This window comes from Hippopotamus amphibius, chromosome 14 (assembly GCF_030028045.1).
Source record: "Hippopotamus amphibius kiboko isolate mHipAmp2 chromosome 14, mHipAmp2.hap2, whole genome shotgun sequence".
Lineage (NCBI taxonomy): Eukaryota > Metazoa > Chordata > Mammalia > Artiodactyla > Hippopotamidae > Hippopotamus > Hippopotamus amphibius.
Genome location: NC_080199.1, coordinates 18197677 through 18214868, shown reverse-complemented (window position 1 = coordinate 18214868; position 17192 = coordinate 18197677). Strand labels below are relative to the sequence as shown.

At 43.2% G+C, this 17192-nt stretch overlaps 1 long non-coding RNA gene across 1 annotated transcript in view; it reads right to left on the bottom strand.

Annotated features, from left to right (window-relative positions):
- Positions 1–302: 302 nt before the first annotated feature.
- Positions 303–17192, bottom strand: part of LOC130835489 (uncharacterized) — a 29057-nt gene continuing 12167 nt past the window's right edge. The window contains exons 2-3 of the long non-coding RNA XR_009048940.1: positions 1428–1550; positions 303–656 (exon numbers count right to left, since the gene is read on the bottom strand). This is a non-coding gene — a long non-coding RNA (uncharacterized LOC130835489). The remainder of the gene's footprint in view (positions 657–1427; positions 1551–17192) is intronic.

The following is a 17192-nucleotide window of genomic DNA, read 5'->3' as shown; positions in this document are numbered from 1 at the left end:
CACTAATATTATAATATTTCTGTTAAATGTTCATTGTTACCCATCCTCTAACTATGTTAATCACTCTGCAATTATAGAGGATAGAGGACAGGACAGTATCTCAAAGGAGAGAGAAACATGCTTTAACTGTATAAGCCTTTTTGGAGTCATAAGAGGTTTAACATGATTTCATACTTCAGTTATGAGGAAGTTCTTTTCAAGCTGGTTGTACATAATTTGCTGTGGAACCTCCTCGGAATTCACACAAAGCTTACTCTGCAAGGCGTAGTGATGCTGCGTGGTAAGTCTGTTGTGTAAAAGAAGCGGATGGCAGGCTCTTCTAAGAAAGGTACGATATACTGCATGCCTCGGAGCACTGCCAGCTGACTCTTCTCTCTGCCTTTCTCATCCCCAGTACACTCTGTCATCAACACTCACTTATCTTCAGTGACATGTTGCTGTTACCCAACTCTATCTTCTGATCTTCTGAACTCTATAAGTGCAATCCAGATGAATCAACTTGGAGATTAAGAGGTGTATTCCATACGAGTTGTCTTTGGAACAGATTCTGGCCTGTCATCAACATTTCCACCCCTCTCAGAGATCTTACAATGGCAGGAACAGACCTTGTTGATCTTCAAGTAAGGACTGGTGGTACGATACAGAATTTGGATGTGCTAAGGCATAGATATGAAGGAGAAAATATTTATGTGTGTTATATTTTGAACTTGATATGCTGAACATCCTTTTATCTGCTAAAGCACGAAGATTACAACTTTGAGTGAAATCTCATTGGCGTCCAATGATCAAAATAGAACCAAAGACCTACTGCTCCCTACAATTGCTCAGAGATTTCCAAAGGTCACCAATTCAATGGAATGACAATGTATACCAGCCAAACCATCTCAGGGCAGTTTCCCAACAACCCCAGATCACCATGATACCGAGGGCCCTGGGGCAGCCAGACAGGCTCCAAAACCCCCGTGCCAAATGTTGGCATGCTGTTTGCCAAAACAAAGGTGGACCCTTCAGGTTATAGCTAGAGCTAGATCCCCAAATTTTACGAATGCAAATTCTCAAGCTTCCTGGGAAGGATTCCAACTTGCAGAGAGGTGTTAGAGATCTGATTAAGAGATAAGGAAAGACCAGAGTCAGGCCAGCCCCCAAGAAAATCATCCAGAGTGAGAATGATTTCAAGAGCAGAGCTAACTGGACTTTCACATTACCTGTGTTTTTCTTTCGTCCACCTGTTTCCTTCTGGATACCCTTCTAATAAAATGCTTCCTGAGTAATTTTCCCCTTACTATATCCATCTTCTCCCTTGGTGACATTTAAAGAGAAACAGAAGACCCTAACATAACTAAAACTAAATTTCACTCCAGCATGCCACAAAACATCGAAACAACCTCAACTGACAAGCCAGGGAAAGGCAAGGAATCTCTACCTACTTTCTTAGAGTCCAGCAGAACTTCATCCTGTATCTTGGTCCCATTTTATTTCTGGCTGTTCACTCATTTACTCAGTCAACTGACACATACAGAGTCTGGTATGTGCCAGGCACCACGATGCATCTGATGAGACAGAAAACCACATAACAGCACAAAAGTGAGATGGCAAGATCCTAAAGTAGAAGCATGTGAGAAGGGCTATGGGAGCCCAGGAGAAGGGGAACAACCTCCCATGTTTTGCTATTTTTCCCCTTGTGTCTCTGCCTGCAATTTGGGGCACTGTTTTGTTTGAAATAGCCAGTCAGAAGTGAATATTGAATCAGGTTAATTCAGGGGAAAAATACTTATTTTCCCCCCATTGCAAGCAGACATCTTAAGCTAAATTTAGAATTAAAGCATCGTTTACAAGGTTCTTCCCAGGCACACTTTGTTTTAGTGCACTTCACAGATATTGTGTTTTACAAATTGAAGGTTTGTGGCAACCCTGCTTGTCCGATGATGGTTAGCATTTTTTAGCAATAAAGTATTTTTTATTATAAACTATTGGCTACATTCATTGGCTGTATAATATATCCTTGTAGCTTATTTACTATTGAATACATAGTAGTTTGTACCTCTTAATCTGCTCTCCCTAACTTGCCCCCACTTCCCTCTCCCCTCTGGTAACCACTAGTTTGTTCTCTATATCTGTGAGTCTGCTCCTGTTTTGTTATATTCATTAGTTTGTTTTATTTTTTAGATTTCATACATAAGTGAAAACATATAGTATTTCACTAAGCATCATACCCTCTAGGCCCATCATGTTGCTGCAAATGGCAAAATTTCATCCTTTTTTTTAATAACTGAGTAATATTCCATTATATATATATACGTATATACATATACACACACATATATATACCATTATATATATACCATATTTTCTTCATCCATTCATCTGTTGATGGACAATTAGGTTGCTTCCATATCTCAGCTAATAATGCCGCTGTGAACATTGGGTGCATGTGTCTTTTCTAATTAGCGGGATTTTTTTTCCTTTGGAGAATATATATATCCATGAATTTCTGGATGATACGGTAGCTCTGTGTTCAGTTTTTTGAGGAAGCTCCATACTGTTTCCCATAGTGGCTGCATCAATTTACATTCCCACCAACAGTGTACGAAGGCTCCCTTTTCTCCAAATCCTCAGCATTTCTTATTTGTGGTCTTTTTGACAATAGTCATTCTGACAGGTGTGAGGTGATATCTCATTGTGGTTTTAATTTGCATTTCCCTGATGATCATTGATGTTGAACATCTTTTCAGATGCCTCTTGGCCATCTGTGTATCCTCTTTGGAAAAACGTCTATTCAGGTCTTCCATGCATTTAAAAAAATTTTTTTTTTGTTATCTTGGTATTGAGTTGTTTGAGTTGTTTCTCAGTTTTGGGTATTAACCCCTTACCCCTTATGGATTTTGGATATGCTGGTCCTATCATTTGCAAATATTTTCTCCCATTCTTTTCATTTTGTCAATGGTTTCCTTTGCTGTGCAAAAGCAATAAAGTAGTTTTAACTAAGGTGCTACATTGTTTTTTAAGACATAATGCTATTGCACATTTTTAAAGTTTTTTTTATTGGAGTATAATTGCTTTACAATGTTGTGTTAGTTTCTGCTATACAATAAAGTGAATCAGCTATGTGTATACATATACCCCCTCCCTCTTGGACCTCCTTCACACCCCACTCCCCCCATCCCACCCATCTAGGTCATCACAGGGCACTGAGCTGAACTTCCTGTGCTTTATAGCATGTTCCCTCCAGCTATCTACTTTACTCATGGTAGTGTATATACGTTATTCCTAATCTCCCAATTCATCCCACTCTCTCCTTCCCCCACTGTGTCCACATGTCCATTCTCCACATCTGTGTCTCTATTCTTGCCCTGAATATAGGTTTATCTGTATCATTTTTCTAGATTCCACATATATGCATCTATGCACTGATATACAATATTTGTTTTTCTCTTCCTGGCTTACCTCACTCTGTATGACAGACTCTAGGTCCATCCACATCTCTGCAAATGACCCAATTTCATCCCTTTTTATGGCTGAGTAATATTCCATTCACACTTAATAGACTACAGTATAGTGGAGACAACTTTTACATGCACTGGGAAACCAAAAAATTTCTGTGACTGGCTTTATAGCAGTATTCACTTTATTGCCACAGTCTGGAACCAAACCTGCAGTATCTCTGAGCTATGCCCGCATGTTGCCTTTCCACGCCCAGCTGACAGAATCCCTTGAGCTATACCTACATGAAGCACAATGTGTTCTTCTGCAAAAGACTAAGAACTTAGCTTTTGATGCACATAGTGTGGGATATTTCTAAGACTATCAGGTAATGTACCAGTAGTTTTGCGGACAATATCCCAGTCTTGTGAAGCATCTAGTTCTCAAAGTCTTTGACAAACAATGCATTTCTCTTTGCCAAGATACTCCTCTCCCCCATACAGTAGGCATTCTGTTACTGTGGACACATTGTTCTCTCAGAGCGGGCTGAGGTGGCATTTGTAGTCTTTGATTTTATGATATTGATATTATCCATCATTTTTTCTATAGTGAAAATAGCAATCTTTGTGTTATCCCAGGAAAATCCTTAACCTCTAGGACTGAGGCGCACTTTCTATGTCTATGCTTCCTTCAGTTTGGTGAGCTCATGAGCTGGCTTCCTTCAGACAACATCCTGTCCTTTCTATGGCCGCTCCTGCCCTGGGAAGCCTCGCGTTTCACGTAGACCCAGGTGAGCCTCAGAAGCAGATCAGCCCGTCAGGCAGGTAGAAAAGGCCGCCTGCATGCTCACTGTAGGAAAACCAGAACTGCAGGTTTCAGTGCACTTCTGGATGTCAGGACTCCAGAGCAAAATGGATCAAAGGGCTCTGCAGCTCTGGGAAAGCAGCCCTGTGGGCTGAAGAGGACAGCCAAGCCCTCGGTCTCCTTCGAGACTCAAAGGAACACACCAAGTGTGGAACCAGTTAATAAATGCTCTTCAGTCTGGTCTCTGGAAAACCTGCTGTGATGGCTAATTTTTTGTGTCAACTCAGCTGAGTGTCCAGATATTTAGTCAAAAGTTATTCTAGGTATTTCTGTGAGGATGTTTTTGGATGAGATTAGCATTTAAATCAGTGAGTTTGGAGCAAAGCAGATTATCCTCCATAGTGTGGGTGGGCCTCATTCAATCAGTTGGAAACCTTAATGGAACAAAGACTGACCTCCCCTGAGCAGGAAGGAATTCTGCCAGTGGATGGCCTTCGGACTTGAGCTTCAACATCACTTCTTCCCTGGGGGGGGGGGGGGCAGATGGCCTTCGGACTTGAGCTTCAACATCACTTCTTCCCTGGGTCTCTAGCCTGCTACTGGCCCACCCCTGCAGGTTTTAAACTCTGTGATCACGTACACTAATTCCTTTCAATCTCTCTCTCCCTCCTTCTCTCTCTTTCCACTGGGGAAGATCCAAACATAGTCAGAACGAGGCTACATTTTGGAGTCTAAATAAGAGCTGCTGTCCTCAGGAAGCAAACACAGGACGGAGGACGAGAGCAAGATGGAATCACAAGTCTCCTTTTCCCCCAGGAACGGAATCACGTTGCATGAGTCAGATCCCCAGGTCTGCTGTATCAGGACTGCATGTCAATAAAATGTGTGGGGAAACCCCACTAGGCACTAAGCACCCTGCTTAACCCACCATAATAGGAGGGACTTTGCTGATTTCCTCTTCAATCCAACAGTTAGAATTGTCAAAGAAACAAAATTAAATAAATCAGAGACAAACAGAAAAACTTTGGGAGCTGTACCTTTATGCTTCTCAATAAAATTTAACATTAAGAAAGCTGAATGCATAAAGATATTTATTCTCATTCCAGAAGCAGTTAGAGGACTGAAGGAGGATTTTTTTTTCCCTCTGAAGCACAAAACAGTGGCTGTTGGTGGAATATAAGAGAAAGGATACTGTTCTCTTCATGATGCTCCAAAGCAGAATTGGCTGCGTGAATGAGACTGCCTCGCTTCAAACACAGAGAACATCTCCAATTCTTCTCGGATAAATAAGCCAAGTGTATCATCCATAGCTAAACACCATTCCAATTTTACACTGGAAACAAAAAGGAAGTTAGAAATCATTTGACTCTGGGTTCTAACCCCAAGCTCCAAGACATGCAGGCTATCAAACTAACCTCCCTTTACAGCCCTGGCCATTCCTTTGTTCCAGACGTTCACCCTTTCCATAAGGGATGAATATACCCCTCTGTGCTCCAGCCCAAAACACAGCTGGCCTTCACTTTTTAAATATATTTTTATTTTAAAAATCACTCAGATAAACAAGAAGAGCAAAATAGAATAGCACAATCCACCACTCAGAGATAACCCCAGTAACATGTGGTGGCTATCCTTCCAGACTTTTCTAGCATTGCCATTCTTGCACAGTTAATCTTAATTTCTCTCTAAGTAATTGTTCCAAAAAGGTTCTAAAGTAGTTGGGCACATTCATCTCTCTGAGCCTCTGTTTTCACCATTTATGAAAGGAAGATGTTGTTCATAAGACCTATCTGATCAGGTTGTTGGAAAAACTAAATAAGTTAGTCCACCTAGTATGTAGAAAGTAACTTGGCCTTCCTACCCTCCGTCGGTCCTTCCTTACTTCTTTCCTTCCTTATTGATTTATTCATTGAAAAACACATTTATTAAGCACCTGCTGTGTGCCAGGCACTGCCCTAGGCACCCGCACAGGGCTTCACAGTAACACAGTGCAAGAGCCCTGGCATCTCTGTTCACGGCACATGCGCACATGGAGACAGAGGAAGTCCAGGGCTGGAAGAACAGAGAGCAAGAATGCCAAAGCTGAGCGAGGGAGGAAGGAAGAGTGTTCCTAGCATAGGGAATAGCATTACAAAGGCCCCAAGACAAACTGCCAGAGGCGGCTGATGCACTCAGTTCCAGAAGGAAAGAGTTTGTGAAGGACAAGACTGGAGCCACTGGAAACTGAAAGAGAGGAGAAGGAATTCTCCCCTAGCGCTGCTAGAAGGAGTGCAGTCTGCCTACACCTTGATTTCAGACTTCTAGCCGCCATAACTGTAACAAAATGGATTTCTGTTATTATAAGCCACCCAGTTTGTGGTCATTTGTTATGGCAGCCCCAGGAAACAAATACAGGTACATGGCCATTTTTCTCTTTTTTAATTCAATAAAATTGTTCACATAATTATCAAGCAGAGACCCTGGTTTTCTTAACGATTAGAGTTATTGATGAACTACACATTTGTCTTTTATCTGTAAAATGAGTGGTGTTGGGACTTCCTAGGTGGCGCAGTGGGTAAGAATCCGCCTGCCAATTCAGGGGACACAGGCTCGACCCCTGCCCCAGGAAGATACCACGTGCCGTGGAGCAACTAAGCCCGTGGGCCACAACCATTGAGCCTGTGCTCTAGAGTCCGTGAGCCACAACTATTGAGCCCATGTGCCGCAACTACTGAAGCCCACGCGCCTAGAGCCCATGCTTTACAACAAGAGAGGCCACCGCAATGAGAAGCCCACACACCACAATGAAGAGTAGCCCCTGCTCTCAGCAACTAGAGAAAGCCCGTGTGCAGCAACGAAGACCCAACACAGCCAATAAAATAAAAATAAATAAATTTAAAAAAAAAAGAGTGGTGTTAATTGTGCATAAGTGATGTAAACATTTTCTTTCTGTCTTGTTTGTTATGGTCTTTGTTTATGAGCTCATTTATCAAAGTGGAAGCAAAAATAAACATTAGACTATCCTAATCCAAAGCTGGTTTACAAGAGGCAGAGTTAATAAAATGCTACTGCAAAATGGTGCAATCCTTGCTACTTTTATACAATGTGATACTCGTGCTTGGCTAATGTAACTAACTGTCCGCCAAAATCATCTGTACCAATTTAACACTCTATTTTCAATGCTTCAAACTGTTTGGAAAGGACCATTCTGCTTCTATTTGCTTCTCAGAATGAGCTCAGAAGCTTTACTGCAGGTAGACACCCAAGTAGAGTTCTTAGGAAAACAGTTGATTCCATGGTAGGAGCAGAAAAAACAGAAGCAGAGCCTGAAACATTTTGTGGTTCCAGAAAGTGAGAGAGTGCTCGAAAAATGATGTTGGTATAGCAAATGGTCACAGAGCCAAATTAAAGGAGCCCCTAGTGGTCAAACTTAGAACAGGTTAAGCAAGAAAATAAATTATGAGAGTAATGGATTATAACCCCAGAGTAAATATTCATGAGTCCATACAGATATAAATAAATACTCTAATAAGTAAATAAGCATGGGAGAGACCAGAGAATTCAATTAATAAATGTAGAAAGAATGATGCAAATAGAAAATAACTATTAGAAAAATTCCTCAGTAATCATTGTTGTAGCATGGTGAGAGATGGTGTATTTATATGATCTCAAAATATCTTCCTAGAAGACATCTATCTATTTTAAAAGGGAAAAGAAAACTTGAGACACCTGTAAGCAACCACCTTAATCAAGTGATCAAGCTTATGATAAGATATAACATACCAACATCAGGTACCTCTTGATATCATACACTGAGAAGGATACAGTATCACTTAGATGGTAATCTTCCCAAAACTTTCCTAACTTCTATCTATTTATGAAAAAAATCAGATAGATTTACACTGAGAATTTTACTCTTACCTTACTATATGGTGCTCTCTGGATCTTGATTTCTTTATCTGGAAAACAAGTATTCTTCAAAAATGGCAAAGTCATGAAAAACAAAGACAGACTGAGGATTGTCACAGATCAGAGGATACTAAAGACCCATGACAACTAAATGCCATATGGGATCAGACATTAGAGGAAACACTGGTAAAATTCAAATAAGCTCTCTAGATTAGTTAATATCATGGTGTCAATGTTAATTCCCTAGTTTTGATCATTTTCCTAGGGTTATATAAGATAGCTACATAAGGGTAAGTTACTTGGAAAGTCTTTCTACTCTTTTTTGCAACTTTTCTACAAGTCTAAAGTTATTTCAAAATAAAAAGTTTAAAAATAAAAAAATCTACCTGGCATTCTAAGATTGAATCTGATGGTCTTTCAGCCTCCCACCACAATTTAACAGGTGCAAGACTTTTGATCTAAGCTACAGAAGAGTCTCTTCTCGGTGGTTGCGTATCATCCCATATTAAGGACACCCTGCTTTTGAACAACAGATGGAGTTTGCATTTCTGCTATATTGACTATTCTAATTTAAATCCCTAGAAGATATTAGCTCAGTTTTTATTAGTCTCTTCTAATTTTACAGAGTCAAGGACTTCCCTACTGGCGAAGTGATTAAGAATCCACTTGCTAATTCAGGGGACATGGGTTTGAGCCCTGGTCCGGGAAGATCCCACATGCCATGGAGCAACTAAGCCCGTGCGCCACAACTACTGAGCCTGAGCTCTAGGGCCCGTGTGCCGCAACTACTGAGCCCTCAGGCTGCAACTACTGAAGGCCAAGTACTTAGAGCCCGTGCTCCACAACAAGAGAAGCCACTGCAATGAGAAGCCTGCACACCACAACAAAGAGTAGCCTCCGCTCACCACAACTAGAGAAAGCCCACACGCAGCAGCTAGGACCCAATGCAGCCCAAAAAAACAAACAAAAAAAAGTCTACAGGTTTTAGTCTCTGTCCTTCACATCACTAATGTTTGAAGGAATTGCTAATTTAAATCACTAGCAAAAGAAAAAATGTGCACATCAAGACCCCTATATACTGCTCTTTAGTCATGGTTTTACATGTTTTTCACAGATTTACATAGTCAAACTTCAGTGATTTGAAAATATGTCCAGAATGTACACAGCATGCTACATTTCATAATGATTTAAGGAAAAAGTAATTATTACTAATCATTGTGTATTATGTTGGTGGTAGAAGCTGTCTAACATTGTCCTAATTACTTGTAACAACTAACATTTTATTCTTAACACACATCAGGCACTGAGCAGACCATGGTATGGGTTATCTCCCTTAATCTTTCAATAGCCCAGTGAGGCAGCAAACATACATCTGCTGGTAATATCTGGCTTCAGAGGAAGAGCTCTGACCTGGGGAAATGACTGAGCTGCCACAGCTGTGCCATTATTTGATCAGGCTCCTTTTATTTCTCTCTTTTAAATCAGATTATTACTCTGTTAACATTGGTGTCGGGGGCGGGGCAGGGGGAGTAGAAGGAGTGGAGGAAGGGAGGGAAGGAGGGAGGGAAGGAAGAGAAGACGAGAAGAAACACCTTAAATTGCATGAAGAATCTCAATGTTGTCACAAAAACGGAACTTGTAGTTTGATCTGTTTTAAATTAGAGAAAAGTTTCAAACTGGAGGAGAAAGACTCAGGGGCAACATGAAAGTCATCTTTAAAAATGCGAAGGGCTGTTTTGGGAGAAGGGGATCTGAACTGCTGTAGGTGGTTTGAGAAGGAAGTTTAGAGATATGCGGTTCAGCTCCTTATCGAGAAACGCTTTCCAGCTGGGAAGCCCAACTACATGCCAGGCTGCCTGAGGACTCGGTGAGCTCCTCATCCCAAGAGATGGCTCCGGAGGAACCTGGATGAGCAACTCTCAAAGGAGGACAAAAGCACGGGATTGGTACTTAATTTAGATGACCTTGGAAGTCGCTTCTAGCCAGGAAGCTCCGTGAGGATCCTGAGCTTCCGCTTTGCTAGTGGACGAGACCCTTCTGAGAGACAGCAGTTCCCAGCTTCTTGTTCTGGAATCATAGCTCCAGTCTGCTTCTACATTGAGTGTAGGCAAGCACACTGAATGCATGTTTGGGGATAAGTTGCCAACTTAGACGACGGTGGATTGATGTCAAAGTCTTTCAGAGTCAAGAGAGACCTACGTGAGGTCTCAGATTTGAAAGACTCTTACCTTTGTGACGTTCTCTCCCCAATGGCCCTAGTGAGCCCCACCTGTAAGTGGAAGGGTGCAGTGTGGTGAGGAAGAGCTCAGCTCTGGAGGCAGCCTGCCTGGGTGCAGATCCTGGCTCCCACTTCCTGACTGTGGTGGGCATGGCTGCCGTTCGCCCAAATATTTCCAGATCTTTTCTCCTTCAAGGTAGAATTAGACACACACACCCCCACACCACCACACACTTGGCTGTGGCCATGTGACTCGCTCTGGCCAGTGACGTGAAAGCTGTAAAGCCAGTGTGTGATGTGCAGCCTGGTCTCTAAGGAGGAGGATATAGAGTTCCCAGTCATGCATGATGGATGTACTATGTGAATGAGAAATAAATCTTTGCTGTTTTAAACCACTTAGATGTTATGTCAGCATAATGTAGCCTACCAAGACTGATACACACTGGGGCAGCTACTTAACACCTATAAACCTCAGACTTCCCATCCGTAAAATGGAAGAACAGCCTCACCCATCTCATAGGAGTGCTAGGAGAATCACATGAACGAGTTAAGGCACAGAAAGTGCTTATGCAGTGCCTAGCTTCTGAACAGATGCTCAGAAATGTCTTCTACTATTACCGTTACACCCTAAGTGCCACTGGGTCAGGAACCACGTGGCCTGGCACATCGCAGGCTCTCAATAAAGGTTTGTCGAAAAGGTAAATTAAGTTGTTTTTGACAAGGACGTCAGTGATGTATCTCAAGCCAGTGCTAATCCATTGAACAATATTCACTCGTGGCAGCTTCCTCTTTTTCTTTTTTAATTTATTTTATTATCTATTTATTTATTTTGGCTGCATTGGGTCTTTGCTGCTGCGCACAGGCTTTCTCTAGTTGCAGCAAGCAGGGGCTACTCTTTGTTGAGGTGCGTGGGCTTCTCATTACGGTGGCTTCTCTTGTTGCAGAGCTTGGGCTCTAGGCACATGGGCTTCAACAGTTGTGGCTTGCGGCTGTAAAGCACAGGCTCAGTAGTTGTGGCACGCGGGCCCAGTTGCTCCTCAGCATGTGGGATCTTCCCAGCCCAGCGCTCCAACCCGTGTCCCCTGCATTGGCAGGTGGATTCTTAACCACTGCGCCACCAAGGAAGCCCTGGCAGCTTCCTCCTTGAAACTTTCCCCCCTTTGCTTTCTAAGACACCACTCTTGACTGGTTGCCTCCTCTTCTCTGGCCTCTCTGCAGTCTCTTTTCCAGTTCTGATTTCTACTCCCTTATTATCCACACCATTCTCCAGAGTTATGTCTTTGGCCCTCTTCATGTCGGAATTAATGGGTAGCTTTTGAAAATGCCCTAATGCCTGGGTCCCAACCCGAGTATCCTGATATAATTGGACTGGGTGCGTCTGAGCATCAGGATATTTAAAAGTTTGCCAAGAGATTGTATTATGTAGCCCAAGTGCAGTACTCGTGCTCTATACCTGCCCTGTCCAACACAGTGGCCACCTGCCACATGTGACCATTAAGCACTTGATACATGATGAGTCCAAAATGGGATGTACTCTAGGTGTAAAATAGAGACCGGATTTCAAAGGCTCGTACAGAGAAAAGCACGTGAGGGAACTCATTAATAATTTTTCTATTGAGCACACGTTGAAATGATGGTATTTTGGATAACTGAGGTAAATAAAATATATTATTAAAATTAATGTAACCTGTTTCTTTTTAATGTGGTTGCTAGAGAAATTTTAATTACGTATGTGACCTACACTATATTCCTACGAGACAGAGCTGCTCTGGGCACTCGATGGAGGATGTTCATGACTTTTACCACCTTATCCTGATGATGCTCAAATATGTTTCTGCAGCACCTGCTTCTTTTTCAAACTTGAGATTCACATGTCCAACCCAAACACATCTTCTTCACAAAATGGTTCTTGCTCCTCCTGGGGCTGCCTGTGCAGCATCAAGCCCTACCGGTTCAGCAGAGCAGCAGCCTGCGGCTCCTCCCTGACCCCTCTCCTCCTTCGCATCCTCTCCAAACCCTATGGACCAACTCCTGTCCCTTCTACTTCGTAAATGTCTCTCAAAACCCCCCCTGCGCTCCATTTCCACTTATCGCTGTCCTTATCATCTAGCAGGCTTTTAACAGTCTCCCCATGTCCCCTCTAATCTATTGTAGGCCCCTATTGGTTCTAGCTATCTTGCCTCTTGATCCAGGTTAAAAGGTCAAGGATGGGAGGTGGCACATCAAGGTACAAGCCTCAAGGACACTTTCTCCATCTCCCTCCTGATAAAATACAGGAAGAGACCACATATGACGTCACCAGGGCTGCCTGAGGAAGAGGACATAGTCAAATATGAATTCTATAGCAAACTTTTGGTGCTCAGGCCAGACCACCAAGACTGGAAGGTGGATGGGGTAAACCACATTTGAACTCAAGCCCACTTTCTGAACCAGGCCCTCTTGTTTCCCTGCCTCTCCACAGAGGCTACACCGACCACTGCAGTCTAAGTGAAACAAGCACAGTTAGCAGCCCTGGAGGCGACCTGTTGGGGCTCCTTGGCTGGTAGAGTCACTGGAAGGTTCTGTGCATTCCAGGACTGCAACAGCACAGGACAAGACGTGTGACCCAGACTTCAGGGCAGTGTCAGGAGAGGCCGTGCTTACTTGTGAAAGATAAATAGTTGTTAACTGGGCAGAGCAGGGAGTGAGTGAGCAAAGGGAAGACCACTGAGGGGAAAAAAAGGAAATGAGAAGCCTGGTGCTTTCAAGACCCTCGGTGTGGCTGGCGAGCAGGGCGTGAGTGGGGAGGGCAGAAGTGGAATAGTACAGATGTTCTTTCATGGCTAGCAGAGGAGCGTGGATGTTACGCTGAAGGCAGAGAGGAGCTGGAGAGATTGTAGGCTAGGATGTAACACAACCAGAGTTGTATTTTAAAAAGATTAATCCGGCAACAGTGTGGTAAACATTGACTGAGTTCAAGCAGATTTAGAAGGCAGCAAAATCAGTTGCAATAATCCAATTGTTAAATAAATAAGATTCTTTTTTAAAGTTTGTTTATTAAGACTGCAGATAAGTGTGACACCATTTAGTTCAGTGACCAATGCATGGTTGCTTCTTTTTTTTTTTTTAATGTATTTATTTTATTTATTTTTGTTTGTTATTTATTGGCTGCAATGGGTCCTAGTTGCTGTGCATGGGCTTTCTGCAGTTGCAGAGAGTGGGGGCTACTCTTCATTGCAGTATGCCAGCTTCTTATTGCGGTGGTTTCTCTTGTTGCAGAGCACGGGCTCTAGGCACTCGGGCTTCAGTAGTTGTGGCATATGGGCTCAGTAGTTGTGGCTCACAGGCTCCAGAGCATAGGCTTAGTAGCTGTGGCACATGGGCTTAGTTGCTCCACGGCATATGGGATCATCCCGGACCAGGGCTCAAACCCGTGTCCCCTGCATTGGCAGGCAGATTCTTAACAACTGTGCCACCAGGGAAGCCCAACAAATATGATTCTAAACCAAGTTGATAACACGGGGGAATGAAGAGGACAGGACAGATTCAAACTGTATGAAGAAGGTTCCAAAGAATAAACAAAATTTGGAAACCAACTGATGTGGGAGGCAAGGGATGAGGTGGTGAGGGACCTTCCCCATGGCTACGGCTTAGCTAACTGGTAGACTGTGAGGCCACCTACCGATTACTAACTCAGACAGCACTTGTTCAGCAAACAGAGGCTTCTTGGTTGTGTTCCAAATATGATGAGTTTGAATACAAGGACCTAAAGGCTTATAAAATCTCAAGAACGGCTAGCAGTGATTCTAGGAAGCTCTAGAGTTGCTACCCAGAAGAGAAGCTACTTTGAATCTCAAGAACTTCAGGAAAGCCTGGGCCTCAGCCTGGAGCACCAGAGCAGGTGGTGCCCAGGAAGTGACCAGCAGCTGCATGGACTGCCTACAGTGTGGTAGCAGGTGCTCATCTAGGAGCCTGGCTGGGGAAGGGAATGTTGAGTAGGGGTGGGCTGTGTGGTCTCCTGGTGGGATGTTTAGTCTATGCATCCAGACCACAAGAACAAGCTCTGAACTAAAGGACATATTTGAGACCTGTGGGGATGAAAAGTGACCTTTCCAAGAGAGACTGTAGAGAGGAAAATAAGAAACAGTAGGACAGTATCCATGGTATTCCAGTATGGCTGGAATACAGGGCAATCATACGCAGCAACCCAAGCTCCTGGATGCCACCCACCCACCCAACCATGGGAGCACCTTCATCTCACAGAGCAGGACTAGGGAACCAGATTCCATTGGTCCCAGCAGCTCCCAGGCCTCCTATTAACCAGGCCTGTGTATAGAAAGGGATGTGTTGATCTAGGGTTCCTGGCAGGTACTGTGAGCCTGGATTAGCTCAAAGTAGGAAGAGATGATGGCCAAGTATGGGTGGGTGAAGAGGAAATCTGGCAGAATTAGGGTTTGAGGTACAAGCTGGGTCGACTATTTTCTACATTAAATTTAAACCCTCCCAGAAGAGAAACATGTCTGATGAAAACCACATGATTCAAGCTAAGGGAAGTGAGCAATGCTTCTTTGTGCTCCAGATTTCATGGTTTGTGTCACTTGCAGTGGAGGGAACAAAAAACTTTTCAAAAGAATAAATCTTTAAAAGCAATCCGTGTTAATACCAACCGAGTAATCTATGAGCTCATTCAAAGAAAGGCAAAATAAACCAATATCAAAAGTGGGTCCAAAAATACAAAGTTTATACAAAGATTCATTGTTGCAAATAAATGTCAAGGCATACTAATTATGCAGTTTCTAAAGTCCCCCCCCCCCAAATGTGATCATTTGCTAAATCACAAGAGGGTGAGTGGTGAAATAGGGGATGAAAGGGAATGACGTAGGTTGGAAATAGCTTCCAGACAGTTTCTCTTCTGCTCTTTGAGTTTTATTCCACCCACCAACATCTCCTCTTTTGCTGTCCTCTTCTGACTTATAATCACATTTCCTCATTCTTTGAGTTCCAGACAACTGGCCACTGCCATTTCTGCCATTGTCCAATGTGACTTCAAGGTCTGTGTGAACACCTATCTGGTGTCAGGGCTCTCAACACCTTGACCTCATCTCCAATAAATTCCTCCTTTCCCCTAGCTTAGACACCATCCTCATGGTCCTGTTCTTGCCTTTAGCATCACCTGAGACTGTGTCGCTTCCAAAAATGACAACTCCGTGTAATTTTGGAGGTGAAGTTGTGATGTAAAACATGTAAATACCCAATTCTGTGACCACAACCTCCCATCCTTCCTTCTTCCTTACACAAGTACTCTGTTGTAGGCTGAATAATGTCCCCCAAAGATAACAGGTTCCAAACCCTGGAACCTGTAAATGTCATCTTATTTATGTTTGTTACCTCTATCTGTCACCTGATGTTACGTTAGTCTTAGGGGACCCCCAGACCCTTGGCTCACTGGCTTTTCTCCCTGCCCTCTCCACTTTCCTTTTTGTCTTCTCTTCCCTCCTTATCCATCTGAAATTCCATTTTCTATCATTATAATATTGCAGATATTCAAAATTCCCTCTCCTTTCTCTTTCCACAGCCAGCTGACTTACTCTCCACCCTGGATTCACCTAACCATTGGCCATCTCTGTGCCAGCACCTGAGCAACGATTATTGCGGAAAAATCATGCAACCAAGCAGGCTGATGCCACCAAAAATTGTTGGTGTGAGCTTCAACCGGGCCTTCCACACTGCTTGCCCTCAGTCACGTGCCAGAGCATATGTATTTAACTGCCAACTCAACCTAGAGGACACGCAGGCACTTTAAATCCAACACATCCAAAACCGATCTCAGGATCTCCCTCTCCAAACCTATTTCTCAGGGTTCCACAGTTCAGGATGTGGCACTAATACTGTCCAGTTACCCATGCCAGAAACCCAGAGTCATCCTTGGCACTTTTCTCCTCTCGTGCCCTCAGTCAATCCATCACTAAATCCTGTTGATTTTAATTTCTCAAGGTTTCTCAAAACTGTTCATTTCCCCTGCTTTCCACCAATGCCACGTTCAACTCACCATGGTCTGTTGCCTGAACTGGGGCCATGACTTCTGCACAGATCTTCCATAGCATCTGGATACCTGTTCAATCTCATCTAACCTAACCCCATCTCAGAGAGAGGAAGTTATTTTACATCAAGAAGCATGCTGAGACACCTGGCTAAGGAATGTAAGACAGACAGAGTCCTTTGAATCACAGCCACTGTAATCTGCTGTGTGGGTTCTGTCCTGCTCAAGGGAACATAGTCAGGAGGTGAGTAGGAGCTAAAATCCATCCACATTTGACTTTCCAAGCTACGTGTCTGTGGGGACAGTGTCCATGGGGACTGCATCAGTTGAGGATGTGCCTTTTCTAATTTGCAAGGAGTAGGACAAGGGCTAGTGGCTTCCTCAGTTTACATCCCAAAGATGTGCTTTTTCAGTGATGTTGGTATCCAAACAAATGGAACAGCCTGAAAGCCAACCAGGTAGTAAAGGAAGCAAGAAAAATCCAATGCTTGCAGCAGATCCATTAGTCAACCATGGAGCAAGTCAGACAGTTAACCGTGAGGGAGAAGAGAAGAGATCCAAATTCCTATTGAGTTCTGAGACAGCAATTAAAGACATCTAACAGTGTCTGTAAGTGGTTCCTATCTGACTTTTAAGATGCCTCTCAGAAGTCAAAAAGGGTCAAACGGAGCCTCCAAGCACAAATGCCTGCTGTTTAACGTTCCCAATAATCTCAGAGTTCACCCCTCAACAGCTTTCAGATACCGCACCACTAGCCGCAAAATTAAAATTAGAATCAATACAATGAATACTCAGTTTGTAAAACAATTCAAGGCTCCATTTCAGCCTGAAGTTTCATTTAGGCCG